Source organism: Dasypus novemcinctus, chromosome 11, assembly GCF_030445035.2.
Source record: "Dasypus novemcinctus isolate mDasNov1 chromosome 11, mDasNov1.1.hap2, whole genome shotgun sequence".
NCBI lineage: Eukaryota > Metazoa > Chordata > Mammalia > Cingulata > Dasypodidae > Dasypus > Dasypus novemcinctus.
Window position 1 is genome coordinate 99,181,454 of NC_080683.1, and position 20,073 is coordinate 99,201,526.

General features: G+C 39.4%; 1 protein-coding gene across 1 annotated transcript in view; it reads left to right on the forward strand.

Moving 5' to 3' along the window:
• Positions 1–3,320: 3,320 nt before the first annotated feature.
• GJA1 (gap junction protein alpha 1) overlaps positions 3,321–20,073 on the forward strand; it is a 35,923-nt gene continuing 19,170 nt past the window's right edge. Inside the window, exon 1 of the mRNA XM_023591895.3 lies at positions 3,321–3,392. The gene's annotated coding sequence lies outside the window, so the exon portion shown is untranslated. The remainder of the gene's footprint in view (positions 3,393–20,073) is intronic.

Below are 20,073 nucleotides of genomic sequence, written 5' to 3' on the forward strand. Positions count from 1 at the left end.
TAGCTAGAGGTATTAGACAAGAAAAAAAAATAACTGGCATCCAACTAGGAAAAGAGGAAGGAAAACACTCACTATTCATGGATGACATGATCCTATGTTAGAAAATTCTGAAACATCTACCACAAAGCTACTTGAACTTAATAAACAAGTTCGGCAAAGGAGTGGGATACAAGTTCAACCTGTAGACCAGAAAAGAAAAAGAAAAAAAAAAGACAAGGTCAACATGAGAAAATCAGTAATGTTTCTGTACACAGTATTGAACAATCTGAGGAGGAAATTAGGGGGAAATATCCATTTTCAATAGCAGCAAAAGGGCTCTAGAAATCAACTTAACCAAAGTATACCACAAGTATAGGACCTATATTCAGAAGACAACAAAACAATGCTTAAAGAAATCAAAAAAGACCTAAACAAACGAGAAGACATTCTGCGTTCATGGATTGAAAGAATAAATATCATGAAGATGTCCATCCTACCCAAACTGATTTATAGATTCAATGCAATATCAATCAAAATTCCAACAGCCTATTTTACAGAAATAGAAAAGGCAATTACAAAGTTTATTTGGAAGGGAACGCACACCCAAAAAGCCAAAAAACATTCTAAAACAGAAGAATGATATGGGAGTACTTTTACTGCCAGACCTTAAACATACTACAAAGCTACAGTGGTCAAAACAGCATGGTATTGACGTAAAGATAGATACTTTGATCAGTGGAATAGAATTGAGAGTCGATAAATAAACCCTCACCTCTATGGTAAATTGGTTTTCAACAAACCTATCGAGTCTGTATTAAGGGGAAAAACAGTCTTTTCAACAAATGGTGCTGGTAGAACTGGATATCCATAACCAAAAAAAAAAAAAAAAAAAAATTGAAGAGGACACCTATCTCACTCCTTATACAAGAATCAACTAAAAAATGGATCAAAGACCTAAAGGTCCATAAAACTACTAGCAGAAAATGTAGGGAAACATCTTAAAGGTGTTGTGGTAGGTGGTCGTTTCGTGGACCTTACTCCCAAAGCATGTGCAACAGAGGAAAAATAGATAAATAGGACCTCCTCAAAATTAAACACTTTTACACCTCAAAGGACTTTGTCAAAAGGATGAAAAGGCAACTGACTCAATGGGAGAAAATATTTGGAAATCACATATATGATATGTGTATTTATAGTAGTCAGCCAAAGGGGTACTGATGCAAAGTACCAGAAATCTGTCAACTTTTATAAAGGGCATTCATTTGGGGTAAAAGTTCACAGTTACAAGGCCCTAAAGAATCTGTTAGTTTCCCCTTACGAGGTTTGCAATGATTAACAGGTCATAAGACTGTGACTCCATTCTGATCAATTAAGCAAGATGCCTATGTGCAGAGGACAGCATATTTACCCCCAAGGATGATAAGGACCTTCATTCCTTCCAGACCCCCTCATTCCAAGACCCATCCCTTCCAGACCACCAGACCCCACATTCTAAGACTACCCTACCTCCTAGCCCACTACCCCCAAGTCATGCATGGGAAGAATTTGATTCTGGGGACCTCTGATGTGGAGAGAGTTTCCCTGTCAATTGCACCACCTCAGTTCCTGGTCTCTGATGCACTTCACCTTGACTCTCCCCTTTGTCTCTCTTTTGTTGTGTCATCATCTTGCTGTGTGACTCACTTGCACAGGCACTGGCTCACCATGGTGCACTCAGCTTGCTGTACGGGCACTTGGCTTGCAATGCAGGCTCTGGCTCGCTGCACGGGCACTTGGCTCATCACACAGGCACAGGCTCGCCCCACAGGCACTGGCTCACCATGCAGGCACTCACGTGGACACTCAGCTCACCATGCAGGCACTCACGTGGACACTCAGCTCACCACGCGGGCACTCGGCTTGCCATGCGGGCACTTGTGTGGGCACTTGTGTGGGCACTCAGCTCACATGGACACTCAGTTCACCACGCAGGCACCCACATGGGCACATGGTTCACCACACAGGCACTGGCTCGCCACACAGACACGCTTTCTCTTCTTTTTCACCAGGAGCTTCCAGGTCCTCCCATATGGTAGGCAGAGGCCCTATCACTTGATTCCCTGCTGTATGTTTTATTCCAGTTTTTACTGAAATATTTGTCTGTGTGCATTAAAGCTTCTTATAAGGGAATAAAAAAGGACAAATGCTGTATGATTGTTCTATTATGAACTAAATATACTGTGTAAACTCATGGCATTAATAATTAGAATATGTGTCACCAGAAAATAGAACAAGATTAGAAAATGGAAAGCTGAGGGTTAACTTGTGCAGAATTGGTAAAAAAATGTTGTGTGTTGGGTGGCAGACTTGGCCCAGTGGTTAGGGTGTCCATCTACCACATGGGAGGTCCGTGGTTCAAACCCCGGGCCTCCTTGACCCGTGTGGAGCTGGCCCATGCGCAGTGCTGATGCACGCAAGGAGTGCTTTGCCCCGCAGGGGTGTCCCCCATGTAGGGGAGTCCCACGCACAAGGAGTGTGCCCCGTAAGGAGAGCCACCCAGCGTGAAAGAAAGTGCAGCCTTCCCAGGAATGGCACCGCACACACAGAGAGCTGTCACAACAAGATGACACAACCAAAAGAAACACAGATACACAGATTTCCGTGCTGCTGACAACAACAGAAGCAGACAAAGAAGACACAGCAAATAGACACAGAGAACAGACAACGGGGGGCGGATAAATAAATAAATAAATCTTAAAAAAGAAAAAGTTGTGTGTTAATCTTTGGAAATGAATAGAAGAGGTGAAAGTATAACATAATATTTGTAACTAGCCATGCTATTACATAGGTATGACTGGTTGAAAGGGAAAGACAACGGTTATTTTCCTTTTCCTTTTAGCTGAAAGGAAAACTAAAAAATGTAACATGGGACTGTACAGCATAGCAAAACATCATGTGAAATATGAATATGGGTAATATTGCATTTATAAAATTATTTTTCTTTGAAACTGAACAAAAGTTTTTTATGTTAATGTTACAAGATGTTAATATTGGGCAAAACAACCACAACTTTATGCTAAATGAAAGAAATCAGACACAAAGTTCTATATATTATATAACTCCACTTACGTAAAATGTAAATGTGGGGACCCAGACAGGGCCCAGTCTCCTCCTAAGTCCTCAGCTGGTAGCCACCTGCGTGACCTAGACATAAGGTAAAGGTTAACAACCTTTCCCTCGGAGCGGTAAAACCTCATTCCTGTGATAGCATCACCAGAGAGCACATCACGGGACCCTGGCAGAGACTCTGTTCTCATACCCTATGGAATGTCTTTTTTTCTGAAACCCCTTATAGTACTCCTCATTTTCCTGTCTCTTTGAGGAGTGCCATCTTCATTCTCCGGACCTCTGCCATCGGAGACCCTCTCCTGTCCGTGAGTCCAAATAAAGCTTATGTCTAACTCAGAACTAGGTGCATTCTTTGGTCTCACCGTGGCCCCAACTTGTGCCCTTCAGGAGTTGAGTTGGAACAGTAAATATAAATTAATTTATAAAGATGGAATTAATAGTAATTATACAGGGCTGGGAAAAGATAAGAGTTTGAGAAGTGACTGCTAAGGGGTGGGGAGTTCTTCTTTTTGGAGTAATGAAACTGTCCTAAAATGTTTTTGCAGTGATGAATGCACAATATTTTGATTATACTAAAAGCCATTGATTGTACACTTTGGATAGATTGTATGGTATATGAATATATCTCAATAAAACTGCTTTTTTTAAAAAAAGAGGAGCGTTTCCACCTAGGAGTTTTAGGAAGTTTTTTTTGTTTTTTGTTTTTTGTATTTCAAGCAAAGAAATGAGCTCCAAATGAGCACATTCAGCCTTGGTAAACTATATTATTTAGCCTAGAGCCTTTTGTTTTCAAATTCTAGAAATTTTAAAATAAAATATTTTGCATTTTAAGTTGGCAATAAAAGAGAACTTTGAGTTATTTTAATGCACTTTTTTTTCCCCAATAGGATTTTGCAATTTGAACAGTAACTTAGAGCCATTCAGGGGGACAGTGTCTTCTCCTTAGGCTCACAGAACCTGCTAGCTTTTTAGACTGTTCAGGTAGAGAAATCTCCACTGGAGGAGCTTTACGCTTATGCCGTCAAGCAGAAACCCCCAGAAAACCATGTGCCATAATAGTGGGTGCAAACATGGGGGTGTATAAAACAACTCCCACTTTAAACTGCCATTTGATATTCCCAATTCCTAGTAGGACGTTTACCAAGTTTGCTAAACTACCAAGTTTCTGCCTTGGTTTGTTCTCTAAACAGTTACATGCAGAAAAACACAATTCTGTAGGAATCCTGAGTAACTTGGAATTTTGGTCTATCCTCTAAAAAAGCCTGAGAGAAAAAAGGAGTGGTGTTTCTTATTTTGGATTTTCTTTGAAAACTCAAACTAGTGCTTGGTTTGGTAAATAAATAAGCAGTTAGGGAAGCGGACATGGCTCAACTGATAGAGTGTCCATCTATCATACGGAGGGTCCAGGGTTTGGTCCCCAGGGCCTCCTGACCCATGTGGTAAGCTGGCCCATGTGCAGTGCTGCCACGTGCAAGAAGTGCCATGCCACACAGGGGTGCCCCACGTACAAGGAGTGTGCCCCTCAAGGAGAGCCGACCTGAGTGAAAAAAGCACAGCCCGCCCAGGAGTGGTGCTACACACACACAGGGAGCTGAGGCAGCAAGATGGTGCAACAAAAAAGAAACACAGTTTCACAGTTCCACCAGATAATACAAGCAGATGCAGAAGAACACACAGTGAATGGATACAGAGAGCAGACAATGGGGAGGGGGGGAGGGGGAGAGAAAAAAAATAAATCTTTGAAAAAAAAAACAAGCAGTTATATTGCTTTTATTAGGACAGTGGTTGAAACTAAAACTCAAGTTTTAAAATTCAAATGTACTCCCTTCTAATTTTTGGCTTAAAGCTGTAGATTCATGTTATCTGATAAGCGTGCAAGTAAAATATGTTATTAAATATAACATATTTAAGAGTTATATTTAAGAGTACTCATCACTGCTGGGTGAAACAATCATCAAAACTCCCCCACTCACTTGGAGTTGTCCTGGGTGGTGCCCCAGGGACAATTGCCGGATGTTGTATGTCCTCCCATGGCCCACTGGATGGAACATGGGAAAGTGTGGTCTATGGTTTGGAACACGGGACATGGGGTGCAGCGATGCCCGGAGATGTACTCACCAGACGCAATGGATGTGACATGATGATGGGGGAGAGTGTTACTGTGGGGGGAGTGGTGGGGTGGGGGCAGTGGGGGCGAATGGGGACCTCATATTTTTTTAATGTAATATCTTTTTAAAAAATGAATAAATTGAGTAGAATTTGGAAAAAATAAAGTAAAATAGAAAAAAAAACCTCCCCCACTCCTTGTATAAAACATATTTTTGGATAAATTTATATATATTTGTATCTCTACAGAAAGGCTCTCTCTTTAAATGCATTTGAGTAAAATGCCTGGTTCTCTTTCCTAGAGCTCTCCTTTAAAATCCTCAAAGATAAATTTGGTTTGTCTTTGTCAGTACAGTACATACATTGCTCCTTCAGGTGTTCACATCTTATTTCTCCTTCCTCACTTTTATAACGAGCTAATGTTGTGCATTTTTAGTGAAAAAGCTGCAGACTTATTAAGTCTACAGTTTAAGTTGCTGTGCTGCTAGAAACTTTTGCTTTGTTTCCAGCTCTTTCCCTACTTTCTGGAAAAAGTGATAGCTCTCTGTAGAATTATGCAGTTTCAGTGGAATCAAATTTTTGCCATTAAAATCTGGCATCACATTGAACTATCTACTGAGACATCAATCAACATAAAAATTTTTATTTTCACACACAAAAAAGAAAAAAAGAACTATAATCAAATACCTTGCTGCACACCTAGAGGAACTAGAATAAGAAGAGCAAACTAGTCCCAAAGCAAGCAGAAGAAAAGAAATAACAAAGATGGAGCAGAAATAAATAAAACTGAGAAAATAAAAACAATAATTAACAAAACCAAAACTGGTTCTTTGAGAAAATTAATAAAATTGACAAACCCTTAGCTAGATGGACAAAGATTAAAAGAGAGAAGATGCAAACAAACAAAATCAGAAATGAGAGAGGAGTTATCGCCAGTGACCCTACAGAAATGAAAGGACCATAAGAAGATACTATGAAAAGCTGTATGCCAACAAATTAGACAACTTTGGTAAAATGGACAAATTCCTAGAAACACATGAACAGTCTATACTTACTCTAGAAAAAATAGAACTCAAGAGACCAATCACAAGTAAAGAGATTGAAATCCTCATCATAAATTTCCCAACAAAGAAAAGCCCAGGACCAGATGGTTTCACAGGTAAATTCGAGAAATCATTCCAGAAAGAACTAATATCAATCCTGCTCAAATTTTTCCAAGGAATTGAAGAGGAGGGAAAATCACCTATGAATCCAAAATTACCCTAATACCAAAGCCAGTTAAAGATAGTTAAATACCAGTGAATTTTATACTTTAAAGTGTTTAATTTTATGTTAGGTGAGTTTTACTGCATACATGTATAGTCTCCAAATGTATATGTTTGCATTACGTGAAATTCATGCATTAAAATAAATCATTTTCGAAGACTGGGAAAAAAATCCCCCACTCTTAAATGCATGTCAACTATGAATAATATGGAAAAGGAGACATAGCTCTTTACAAATATTAATGTCAAGAATTATGGGAAGCGGATGTGGCTCAAATTATGGAGCATTCACCTACCATATAGGAGGTCCTGGGTTCCAACCCAGAGCCTCCTGGCCCATGTGGTAAGTTGGTCCACGCACAGTGTTGCCCCATGCAAGGAGTGCCATGCCACGCAGGGGTTTCCCCCACATAGGGGAGCCCCATGCATAAGGAGTGCACCCTGCAAGGAGAGCCACCCCTCACTAAAAGCAGAGCCTGCCCAGGAGTGGCACCACACACACGGAAAGCTGACGCAGCAAGATGATGCAACAAAAAGAGACACAGAATCCTGGTGTTGCTTGACAAAAGAATGCAAGTGGACACAGAAGAACACACAGAGAATGGACACAGAGAGCAGACAATGGAGGAGGAGGAAGGGAGAGAAATAAATAAATAAGTAAAATATTTAAAAATAAAATTAAACCTCTTTTGAATTCCATCTAGAATAAGTGATTTGATGCTTTCTGCTACATACATGGGGTTTAATATTTACTGTTTTCATGAGAGTATCAGAATGATCGAAGTTATGTCAATTTGGACAGTGCATGTAGCAGGTCAAAATTTCTTCTCTGTATTTAGACATGTGTGGAATCCTGTGCCTCTCAGGGGGAGTGGTGTGCTGTAGAGTGGGGAAGCCATCTTGCTCCTAAGGGCACTCATAGTCCTGAAGGAATTGGAAGTCTCCTCACATCCTTTCCCCACATGCCTCTGACCACATTGCTGAATGAGTATGTGTATTTTTTACCACATTATGTAAATTTTCAATCAGCCTGTCTTGTTTAGACTCTATATGTCATTATATCCGACATTCTTGTAAAACTACTGTGCGATAATACTGCTTAAAAAAAAATACCATGCTGAGAGGGGTGACTTCTATTCCACACTAGTGGGCTGTCTCTTTACTTATAGGATCTTTAAAACAAGTACATTTTAAAAATTTATTTATTTATTTTCCCCCCTGAGATAACTCCCTCATCTGTTTGCTCATTGTTTTTGCTCATTGTATGCACTTGTTATCTGCTGGTTGTTTTTGCTCACTGTCTGCTCATTGTTTTTTCTTTAGGAGTTACCAGGAACCAAATCTGGGAACTCCCATGTGGGAGGCAATTGCCCAAATGCTTGAGTCACATCTGCTCCCAAAACAAGTACATTGTTAATCAACTAAGGTGAATAAAGGTATAATGAAAAATTATTTTAAAAAATGAAATAAAATTGTTTATTGGTGGTTTGGGCTTTGAAACCCAAATTTAAGAGCACATTTTGAGAAATGGGGCATGCTCACAGATTGTGTGGAAGAGACCCCCAAACAAAATATTCCATAGACTTTGGTTTTGTGACTTACTCTTGTGTTGAAGAGGTGCATACAGCAATGGGCACGTGGCTGAACCAAACAGAGCTGTTTCTAGAGAGGATCCTGTAAAGCCTGGTACCCATTTACTAGTAAAAAAAAAATTGTAGTAATATCAAGGAAGATATAGAAGAATATAATTTGAGAAACAACTTTGAAAAGTATGGCAAGATTGAAACCATAGAAATTATGAAAAACAGTGGAAATAAGAGAGGATTTGCTTTTGTGACTTGATGATCATGACACAGTTGATAAAATTGTTGTTCAGAAATCTAACTATTAACGGGCATAAACATGATGTGAAAAGCCCTTTAGCAACAAGAGATGTAGTCTGCTGAATCAGAAAGAGGTTGTGGAGGTGGATCTGGCAACTTCACAGCTCGTGAAGGGAACTTTGGTGGAAGAGGAAACCATGGTAGTGGAGGTGGTGGCAGTAGAGGTAGTTATGGAGGAGGTGATGGTGAATATAATGGATTTGGAGGTGATAGTGGCAACTATGGCAGTGGTCCTAGTTATAGTAATAGAGGGGGCTATGCTGATGGAGGACCAGGATATGGAAAACAATGTGGTAGATATGGTGGTTGTGGGAACTCAGGTCCTGGGCTCCCCCTAAGCTCATAGCATGTAGCCCCCTATATGGTCAGAAAATAAACTAAAGGTTAATAATTGTATTAGTCAAAGGGGTACTGATGCAAAATACCAGAAATCAGTTGGTTTTCATAAAGGGTATTTATATGGAGTTGAAGCTTACAGTTACCAGACCATCAGGTTAAGTTATTTCCCTCACCAAAGTCTATTTGCCTCGTGTTGGGGCAAGATGGCTGCCATGTCTGTAAGGGTTCAGGCTTCCTGGGTTCCTCTCTTGCTTGGGCTTGCCTCTCTCTGGGCTTAGTTGCTCTATTATCTCCACATGACCAGTTGTAGACTGCTACTCCCTAGTAAGAGTCTACAGCTTTTAGGCAATGGCTTGTTTCTCTTCCTGGGGTCTTCTCTCTTTCTTCATGACCAAGCTCCTCTGTATGCTTACTTTCTGGGGCTCCCACTTAAGACCCGTCTCCCTTCTCTAGGGTGCAGTTTTCCTGTGAGTCCCCACCCACCAAAACCCAATCAAAGCCTTAATCATTATTTAATCAAGTAAAAGTAAAACTTCTAAATCCAATGCATTCTAATATGCCAGAGGAAAAGACCTGTTTACAAACACTATCTAATATTTCTTTTTGGAATTCACCAATAATATCAAACTACTACACTAACTCTCCCCAGAGAAGAGTTTACAAAAAGTATCATAAACCATAATCTCCTCAGAGTGGTAAACTTCCTGCATATGTTGTGGTAACATCACCAGACCCATATGCACATGTCACAGGACCCTAGTTGAAACTTTGTTCTCATACCCTATGCAATATCTTTTTTCTGAAACCCTTACATCACCCCTCATTTTCCCACCTCTTTTGGAGCACTACTTCCATTCTCTAGACTGCTACCACCAGAGACTCTCTCCTGTTCATAAATGCAGATAAAGCTAATGTCTGACACAGTGCCTGGTGTGTTGTTTGGTCTCCTGTCTGCCCCAACTCATGCCCTGCAGGAATTTGGCTGGAACAATTGGGGACCAGCAGGAAGACTGAAGGACTGCCAGCAGTAGCAAGCATGAGCTCAGTGAAAAGAGAATCGGTGGGGGAAATCCTGAGTTGGCCTGTACTGTCCATATTGAGAAGGAAGGCTACTCTCCTGGATGAGTGGGACCACTGAAAGAATATGGGGATGCCCTAAAAACTTGAGCAGATATACTGGCTGTGCTACAGCTGGTAGCAGAGCAACTTCACTTAAATAATAAGGGAGACCACCAAATAACAGCAGCTATAGCATGGCCCCAGTTAGAAACCTTGCAGATGGCTACCAAGGCAGTACAAGCAGCAAAAACCTTTATGCACCACTTAAAAGAGTTAAATTAAAGCCTGGCACAGGTGGAGAAGAAGGATTCTTTAACTCATCACCTGTGCCAAGTTAATGATCAGTTAGAAACTCTGGCTTGTAGATATGCCTGAGTTAGGAGCCATAGGCTGCCTTAAGTCCAGGTCCAGAGAATATTAACCACCCCTGCATGGACCATAAGGAAGGGATCCTGTACGCTCCTCCTCAGATGAGGAGAAAGAGGAAAAATGGGAAGTGGAAGACGATGAGGAGCCTCTGAGGGTGTGCTCTGTAATACAGAAGTGGAAGGTGTTACAGGGCCCGCCCTCTGGGATCCAACATTTCTGACCCCCTCAGCAGAAGTTACATGCAACCATGAAGGGCTATACCACTACTGAGTTGAGCATTTAGAGCAAAGGTAAAGGCAGTGATCTAGAAAGTCCCTGCCTGTATTAGTCAGCTAAAGGGGTGCTGATGCAAAGTAACAGAAATCTGTTGGATTTTATAAAGGGTATATATTTGGGGTAAAGCTTACAGTTACAAGGCCCTAAAGAGTCCAACTCAGGACTGCTTTCTCACCAAAGTCAGTCGCCACATGTTGAAGCAAGATGGCAGGCGATCTCTGCTTGGTCGCTCCTTCCCTCTTCCCCTTAAGGCTCTATGGGCCCAGCTTCTTCTGATCTCAGCTATAGGCTGGCATGGGGCTTGTCTCTCAGGGGCTCCTATATCAGTTTGGCATAAGGCTCATTTCTTTCCAGGCTTTATCAGCTACTCAACTGCAAACTATCAGGCAAATGGTTCATCTCTCCCCAGGCTTTACCTGTGTGAGCCTTCTCTCCTCTGGCATCCATGGAGTTCTCTCTCTTCCCATGTCTTCTTGAGTGAGTATCCATTTATATTCAGCCTACCACAGGGGCAGGGACTTAACCCTGAGTCACACCCCACTGGCACGGTTGAATTAAAGCCCTAATCTTTTATCAAGTAAATTTAAAACCTTTAAATTTAATACAATCAAAGGGTACTAGGGAGCAGAGGTGGCTCAAGCAATTAGACGCCTTCCTCCTACATGGACATCCTGGGTTCTATTCCCAGTGCGTCCTAAAGAAACAAGGAAGATAAACAGACACAGCAAGTGCAAAAAATAAGGGGATGGGGAGAAATAAATTAATTAATTAATTAAAATTAATTAATTTTAAAACAGGGCATCACACCCAGAAGAACAGACCAGTTTACAAACATAATTTTTTTTCTTTTTTGGGGATTCATAAATAATATCAAACTGCCACACTGCCTCACTGGCTACTAAAGGTATGGGTCAACTGGAATTGAAGGAGAAGTACTAACTGTGGTAGAAATGAGTGAATTAGCAACCATTACCAGTCATCCTTCTCTATATCACTGTTTATATACCATCTCTAGGGAAACAAAAAACAGCTTCACTATGGTATGGTTGGTTAATGGATGCAAGGCTCAATGGTCTAATGAAGAAGATATACACCATGTCACCACTTAATGGCAATTCATGGAAAAATTACAGGATATTTTATGGGGGTTAGGGATGAAACATTTTATTAATGCCACCAACTTCTTGGGGCCTGACACCAAAGCTTTTAATGCAGGAATGAACAATACTATGCTACATACTGCTCCCAACTATTATTATGGACCTCTGGTGTCAGTCCTGAGTCCCTTAGTGGCATGACCTGTGTTGCAAGCGGAGCAGGCTATAGTAGACAGGGGAATCAGAAAGGCTGTGGAAAAGGGGAACTCAGATCTGGACAGCGGGGCAAGTGCCCTGAGTACATAATAGCCCTAATCATGTTGCACAAATAAATGTGGGTAGATTTTATCACCACAGGCACTGAACCAGAAATGATAGACCACCCAAAGCTGTTTTAGCGAAACTTTGGAGCAAGCTCCCTAAGGACAAGAGATTTATGAAATTGAACCCTCAGAATGCTGATGGAGAAGGGAAAGAAAGAAAAAAGCGAATCCCCAACTCTGGAACCCTCTACTGTCCCAGAGGAAGGCTGGCAGGCACTCTTACCCCTACCTAGGGGAGGGGTCAAGATCCCTGGGTAAGAATGATAACCCTGGGGATTGGAGCTCACATGTAGAGTTAATTATTTATTGGTCCCCTACTAATCAACAAAGTGTATTAGCCTTAATAGACACAGGAGCAGAATGTACTTCAATTCATGGCAACGTAGCATGATTCCATGGTCCAATTCTGGCTATAGATAGCTGTGGAGAAAATACAATTTATGCTAAGCAAGGAAATTTAGTTTTACCAATTGAACAATTACTTTCCCAAAGATATACAGATATATTTCCCCTATACTTGAATATATTTTAGGAATTGGCATTCTCCAGAATGCCACATTACAGACTACTGTAGAAGAATTATGCCTCTAATGCAGGATAATAAAGGCAGTCCTAAGAGAGCAAACTAAATGGTCCCTAGTGAAGGTGTCCTTGCCTTGAAGAACTGTGGCAACCAAACAGTACAAAGCCCCAGGAGTTAGAAAGAGTGGGAATAATAATCACTACCCATAGTTCCTTCAATAGTCCTGTATGGCAAGTATGAAAGCCTCATGAAACATGGTGCCTGACGGTAGATTATCATGAATTAAATAAAGTAATACCATCACTGTATGCAGCGGTCCCAAGCACTGCTGGTTTATTACAAGAAATCGGTACCCAGTTATGTCACTATCACTGTGTTTTAGATCTTGCTAATGCTTTCTTTAGTGTCTCCTTAGACAGACAGCCTGCATTTACCTTCACATGGTTAAGGCCGACAATGGATTTTTACAGGCTTCCCCAAAGCTATGTGCATCTGTCATGACCTTGTGGCAAAGGATCTGGTGATGTGGAAGAAATCTGCAGTTGTAAACCTAATTCATTATATTGATGATATTATGTTAACCAGTACTTCTCTTTCAGAATTAAATGAAGCATAAGAAACAATAGTATCTCATCTCGAGGACCAGGAATGGGCAATCAAATCGGGATAAGCTGCAAGTCCCTGGCTGCTCTGTCAAATTCTTGGGTGCTATTTGATAGGGTGAGACAAAAGCTGTACCTTCTGCTGTAATTGATAAAATACAGTGTTTCCCCACCCTACAAACTCCAAAGCAATTAATGGCCTTTAAGCATAGTTGCTTTTCTAAGGGACCATGTCTAATTCAGCCCCTTTCCATAATTGTGACCAAAACCCAAGGGGTGCTCATTTACTATGTTGACTTTGCTACAAACCCCACCCAAAACCAATATTGGTGCTGGCCACATCCAATTCACAGGGTAAGTCAACTAACAAACTGCAGGAAAAAAAAATATGATGATCTCAATCGATGCAAAAAAGGCATCCAACAAAATCCAGCGTCCTTTTTTGATTAAAAACACTTCAAAAGATAGGAATAGAAGGAAAATTCCTCAATATGATAAAAGGCATATATGAAAACTGCACAGCCAGCATCATACTCCATGGAGAAAGGTAAGAATGCCCACTGTCACCATTGCTATAAATATTGTACTAGAAGTTCTAGCTAGGGCAATTAGACAAGAAAAAAAAAAAAATTAAAGGTATCCAAATAGGAAAAGAGGAAGTAAAACTCTCACTGTCTGTGGATGACATGATCTTGTACTTAGATAATCCTGATGTATCCACAACAAAGTTACTTGAGCTAATAAATGAGTTCAGCAAAGTGGCAGGATGCAAGATCAACACACAAAAATCAGTAATGTTTTTATACACTAGTACTGAACAATCTGAGGAGGAAATCAGGGGGAAATTTTCATTTTCAGTAGCAACAAAAAGACTCAAATACCTAGGAATTCATTTAACCAAAGAAGTACAGGACCTATATGCAGAAAACTACAAAGCAATGCTAAAAGAAATTTTAAAAGACCTAAACAAATGGAAAGACATTCTGTGTTCATGGTTTGGAAGACTAAATATTGTGAAGATGTCGCTCTTACCCAAACTTATTAATAGGTTCAATGCAATACCAATCAAAACCCCAACAGCTTACTTTATAGAATTAGAAAAGACAATTGCTAAATTCATTTGGAAGGGAAAGTGCACCCAAATAGGCAAAAGTTTTAAAAAAGAAGAGCAATGTAGGAGGAACTTCACTGCCTGATCTTGAAACATATTACAAAACTACAGAGACCAAAACGGTATGGTACTGGCATAAAGATAGACACATTGATCAGTGGAATAGAATTGAGAACTAAGAAATAAACTCTCACTTATACAGTCAAACTGGTTTTTGACAAACCTACCAAGTTACTGTTAATGGGGACAAAATAGTCTCTTCAACAAATGGTGCTGGGACAACTGAATATGTATAACCAAAAGAATGAAAGAGGACTCCTATCTAACTCCCTATACAAAAATCATCTCAAAATGGATCAAAGACCTAAATATAAAAGCCAGGACCATAAAACTACTAGAAGAAAATATAGGGAAACATCTTCAAGACCTTGTAGTAGGTGGTGGTTTCTTGTACCTTACAAACAAAGCAAGTGCAGCAAAAGGAAAAATAGATAAATGGGACCTCCTCAAAATTAAATACCTTTGTATAAAGGGTGAAAAGGCAGCTAACTCAATGGAAAAAAATATTTGGAAATCACCCATCCAAAAAGGGTTTAATATCCAGGATATAGAAAGAGATGTTACAACTCAACAATAAAAAGACAAACAACCCAATTTAAAAATAGGCAAAAGACTTGAATAGACATTTCTCTAAAGAAAAAATACAAATGGCAAACAAAACACGTGAAGAAATGCTCAATATCACTAATGATTAGGGAAATGCAAATCAAACCTGCAATTAGGTATCATTTCATACTATCAGGATGGCCATTATTAAAAAGGACAGAACTACAAGTGTTGGAGAGGATGTGGAGAGATCACGTAAGAATATGTTGGACACTTATTTCACTGTTGGTGAGAATGCAGATTAGTACAGCCACTGTGGAGGACTGTTTGGCAGTTCCTAAAGAAGTTGAATATAGAGTTGCCATGTGACCTTGCAATATCAGTACTGGGTATATACTCAGTAGAACTGAGAGCAGTAATGCAAATAGACATCTGCACACCAATGTTCATAGTGACATTATTCACAGTTGCCAGAAGTTGGAAACAACTCAGGTGCCCATCAAGAGATGAATGGATAAACACACTGTGGTCTATTCACATGATGGATTATTATGCTGCTGTAAGAAGATATGAAATCATAAAGCATATGACAACATGGATGAACCTGGAGGACATTATGTTGAGCAAAGAGAGCCAGGCACAAAAGGACAAAATACTGTATGATTGCATTACCATGAACAAAATATATTGTGTAACATATCGTGTGATTAAAAAAAAATTATAGGTATCCAGTACATTTAATTGAGAAGTGTATGTCTTTATTCAACTGTGTTTTCTTTTTAATCGTTAATTGTTTATATTTTCAATTATTAATGTACAAAATAAAGTTTAAAAAAAACCCATTGACAAGTTTGAAACAAGAACTTCTCACTTAAGACTGAAATCCAGCTGCCTTCTTTCAATGAGATACGTAATTATATATTTTTCCTTGTAAGAAAACAGGTGTGTAAGCCCGGGTCTTTATTAGGATATTCTGTATATGATGGTTTAGGGTGGTTAACGGCTGAGCTTGTCACTCTAGATAGCCTTGCCCCTGTGCAAGAGGGAATCTGTGCTATGGGGTGGTTACCCCCAAGTTGTGTAATTTTACTATCAAACTAGAAAATAATAGTCTTTTTTCCAATGGCAGATCTCTTACTACTCATTGTTGGGGCCTACTCATCCCCAAAGGAATGGCTATGGACTTGCAGGCAAAATGGATGACTATATTTGCTCTATACCTGGACCAGACAATACGTGTGGGACAACCATATGTCCCCAACACTCTATGTGACTCATTACCCCACACTTTCAGTAACTGGGAAATGGCCAAGGCTAGATATAGGGTAAGGTGCATCCCCTGATGGTTCTACCCATTGGCTGTTTTTGTGTTAGGTGGTGGTACAATTGTCACTGAAAAACACATAACTGCTTTAGCCAATTACAGGCCCTTAATGACTCCAAAGTAGCAATTTCCTTCCTAATGAATATACTATGCAACTACAAAAGATAGTTTTACAAAATAGGATGAATTTAGATATTCTTACTGAAGTACAAGGTGGGACCTATGTACTGATTAATGTTTAATGTTGTGTTATAGTCCTGACCACTCCCATTAACATTTCACAAGCTCTAAATCAAGGTTTCTTAACCTTTTTTGTTCCATAGATTCCTTTGCCAGTCGGGTGAAAACCACAGACCCCTTACTAAGTCCACACTATACTGTGTATTATTTAATAAATATATCAGACCCACAATAACATGTCCCCACAAGAATAATGTTTCTTTAAATTTCAATTCAAGCTCACAGACCCCTTGTTAAGAACCCCTTCTCTAAATCATATGCAAGAGCACATACAGCACTTGATAAATTAGCTATTGACCCCCTATCTAATTTGTTTAATTCCCTTCCTTGGTCCTGGCAACATGTTTCTATAGGTCTACTGGCTTTTAGTGGAGGACTCCTATTATTCTGTTGTCTTTTATACTGTTACTGTGGAAATCGGGTTCAATGCTTGTCCTATGGTCAATGTAGGTTGCTGTGTGAGTGTGGATTGTGGGAACTCAGGACCTGGGCTCCTTCTGAGTTCTCAGTACGTAGCCACCTATGTGACCCAAAAAGTTGACAGTTAATAACCCTCCCCAGAGGGAAAAGAATGTGATAATATCATAAACCATAATCTCCTCAGAGTAGTAAACTTCCTTCGTAGACATGTAGTCATAACATCTTCATAGTCCATATGTGCATATCATGGGACCCCAGTAGAAATTCTGTTCTCATTCCCTATGGAATGTCTTTGTTCTTAAACCCTTATATTACTCCTCATTTTCTTGCCTCTTTGTGGAGCGCTACTTCCATTCTCTGGACTGCTGCTGTCAGAGACTCTCTCCCCTTCATAAGTGCAAATAAAGCTCATATCTGACTCAGTGCCTGGTGCATTCTTTGGACTCATTGTTGTCCCAACTTATACCTTTCAGGAGTTGGGTTGGAACAGTGGTGGTGGAGGGTATGATGATTACAATGAAGGAGGACATTTTGGCGATGGTAGCTATGATGGTGATGGAAACGATAGTGATTTTGGAAATTATATTGGACAACAGCAATCAAATTATGGACCCATGAAAGGGGATAGTTTTGGTGGAAGAAGCTTGGGCAGTCCCTATGGTGGTGACTATGGATCTAATGGTAGGAATGGTGGATATGTTAGCAGAATGTTCTAAAAACTCAACAGAAAATGGCTTCAGTTCTCAGCAGGAGAGAAAGCAAAAGTTGTCAAGGAAACTGTGGGTTACTTTAAGACAGTCATCCCAAATACATTAGAGGAACTGCAAAAATCTGCCACAGAAAGAAAGATGATCCATAGTCAGAAAAGTTACTGCAGCACAAACAGGAAACCCTTCTTGTTCGGGTCTGTCATAGCCACAGTTTGCAAAAGTGCAATTATGGATTAATGCCATATAGTGTCAATTAGATACACATTCCTGAGATTTTTTATCTGTTGTAGCTTTTTCTTTTTCTCTTCATTACTTCAGGTATATTGCCCTGTAAATTGGGGTAGTGGTACCAGGAATACAAAAAATTGAGGAATTTTTAACTTAAAAATAAAAGATAAACTATCTACAGCTAACATCATGAGCCTTCCAATCTATGAATATGGTATATATAACACTTAATTAGGTTTTCTTTAATTTCCCTTTGCTTTATTTTATAGCTTTCAGTGTACATAACTTTTATTAAATTTAAGTATTTTATTGTTTTTGATATCATGTAAGTAAAATAGTCTTTCATATTTTATTTTAAATTAGTCATTGCTAGTATATAAAAATACATTATTGTAGATTGGTCTTGAGTAATGTGACCTGATCTTACAAGTAACTTAAACCAACACATGCACATATTTATAGTGCTGGGTCTTTGCTGAAGTATTTTAAAGTGAATTGCAGACATCATTGCACAGGGAAACTGGGCACTGCTTATATTGTGCAATTTAGTATGCTAGAAATTGGGATTAACTCTTGGATTTTTGGTGGTAAGAGACTGAAGAGAAAGCCATGAGTTGAAAGGAAATACCAGAAGAATTGGAGCATAGGAATGACACTTAGGAATTTTTAATTTTACATTTGAATGTTCCCCTTTCAAGAAGTTATGCACTTACCCCTAAAAAAAGCATGGATGTTTTCCAAAGCTTTTGTTTAAAGTTGATATGTGTTCAGCCTCATACTTCATAAAAAAACTGGAACCCTACATTATTTTAGGTTCAGATTTCTTCACATTCAATGTGCTTTCTTTTGTGTCTCACACCTGACACCTCACTGTCCTCCCCTTAACCTTCCCACCCCCCACATCCCTGCCATTTTCCAGCCTTGGATCACTCACAGTAAAATACAGATAAGCATTGCTCTCCACCAACTTCTAACCCTGCAAGCAGCAGAGATAGGTGATTATTTGGTATTCTCCCAACAATTCTGTTTCACAAAATTCCCAGTCAAAATAAGCAGACTTGATATGTTTGGAAGGTTCAGATGGCTTTTCAATCTCTTGGAGATTCATGGGGTACTAAGTAGGATTCATTGCAGTGACTCATTTCCTTTGGGTAATTTTAGTAGCCCTTTTATTCTCATCTTGAAGAAAATACTAACAGGTTTTAAATATTAAAATTTAAAATATAAAAATGTAGAAAGTGAAAGCGATCAAGTTATGATTTTTTAAAAAAATTCTAAAACATTAATAAAGGCCAGGATATGGCTCAGCAATGTGAGTTTCGTTTCATGAATTACTAGGTAAAGGCTTTCATCACCTTGGCTTTCTATAAAACATTTACCTGGTAAGGAAAAGACTGCTGGGTTGTGAATCAGACCTTTTGATTGAATCCATACCTGAAAGGACAGCACATTGTGTGTTTAGACTAACTTCTCAAATGCAGCCAGCTTTAACAGACATTTTAATGAATTGACCACTAAACCTGTCAGGACATAAAATCAATCTTCATTTTGACCCTTAATTAGGCAATGGAAACAGCAATTTTGGACTCCGATTCTGTGGTACTAGAAAAATCCAGTACAGCTTAAATATTAAAGCATTATACTGAAACTTTGTAATCGAGGGTTAAGAATTAGCAAATAATTATGATTAGCAAATATTACAAATGCCTTTTTACTTCCACTAAATTATAAAATAGCCAAAGGTTGACATCCGAAATGACTGAACTAGCCAGACTGACTTCACCCTTTTTATGCTGTCAGTTCCAACTAAAACCCTGCCATTGTAATGATTATTCCAGGAGGATTTTACAGTTGAGTATGGCCACTTTTACCTGCTATTATAATGATTATTCCAGAGGGAACTGACCTTTGTAAATGAACATTTCCTTTGAAAGGGTGACCACTCCACATTCCTGTTTGATATCCATATGAAAAGCCCTGTAGCTGACCTTTGTTTTTGGTATCCCTCTCTCCCAGATGTCTGGATAAGGATTGTAAATTTGTAACTCATCCCCTTTGGTATTCACCCAACATCCTGTTCAGCCCTTTAGTGTTTATTAATGGAAGAACCTGTGCAAACTCCACCCCAATTATTCATTAACACCCTGATGTTATAAAATATTAGAATTTCTGCTGATAAGGGATTCTGATTTGAGATTGTACATCTCTGGTCTCCCACCAGCAAATAAAGCCAATTTTCCTTCCTAGCTTAGTTGGGTGTGTCTGTCTAGTCTGCATGCAGAGCAAATGAGCCCAGGGGAGGACCACCCCAGCCCCTCTTCAATTCAAGAAAGTTACAGAAAGCCTATTATTTATTTTAGTATTATCTGTGGTTTTACGAATAGATAATTCTGATAAACTGAGCTAGATTGTCAGATTCACTTCTCTTTATTTTTTGGAGGCTTTCAATGTATTTATTATAAAAATGAAGACATACTAAAACCAGATTGTAAAAGGTTTGGTATA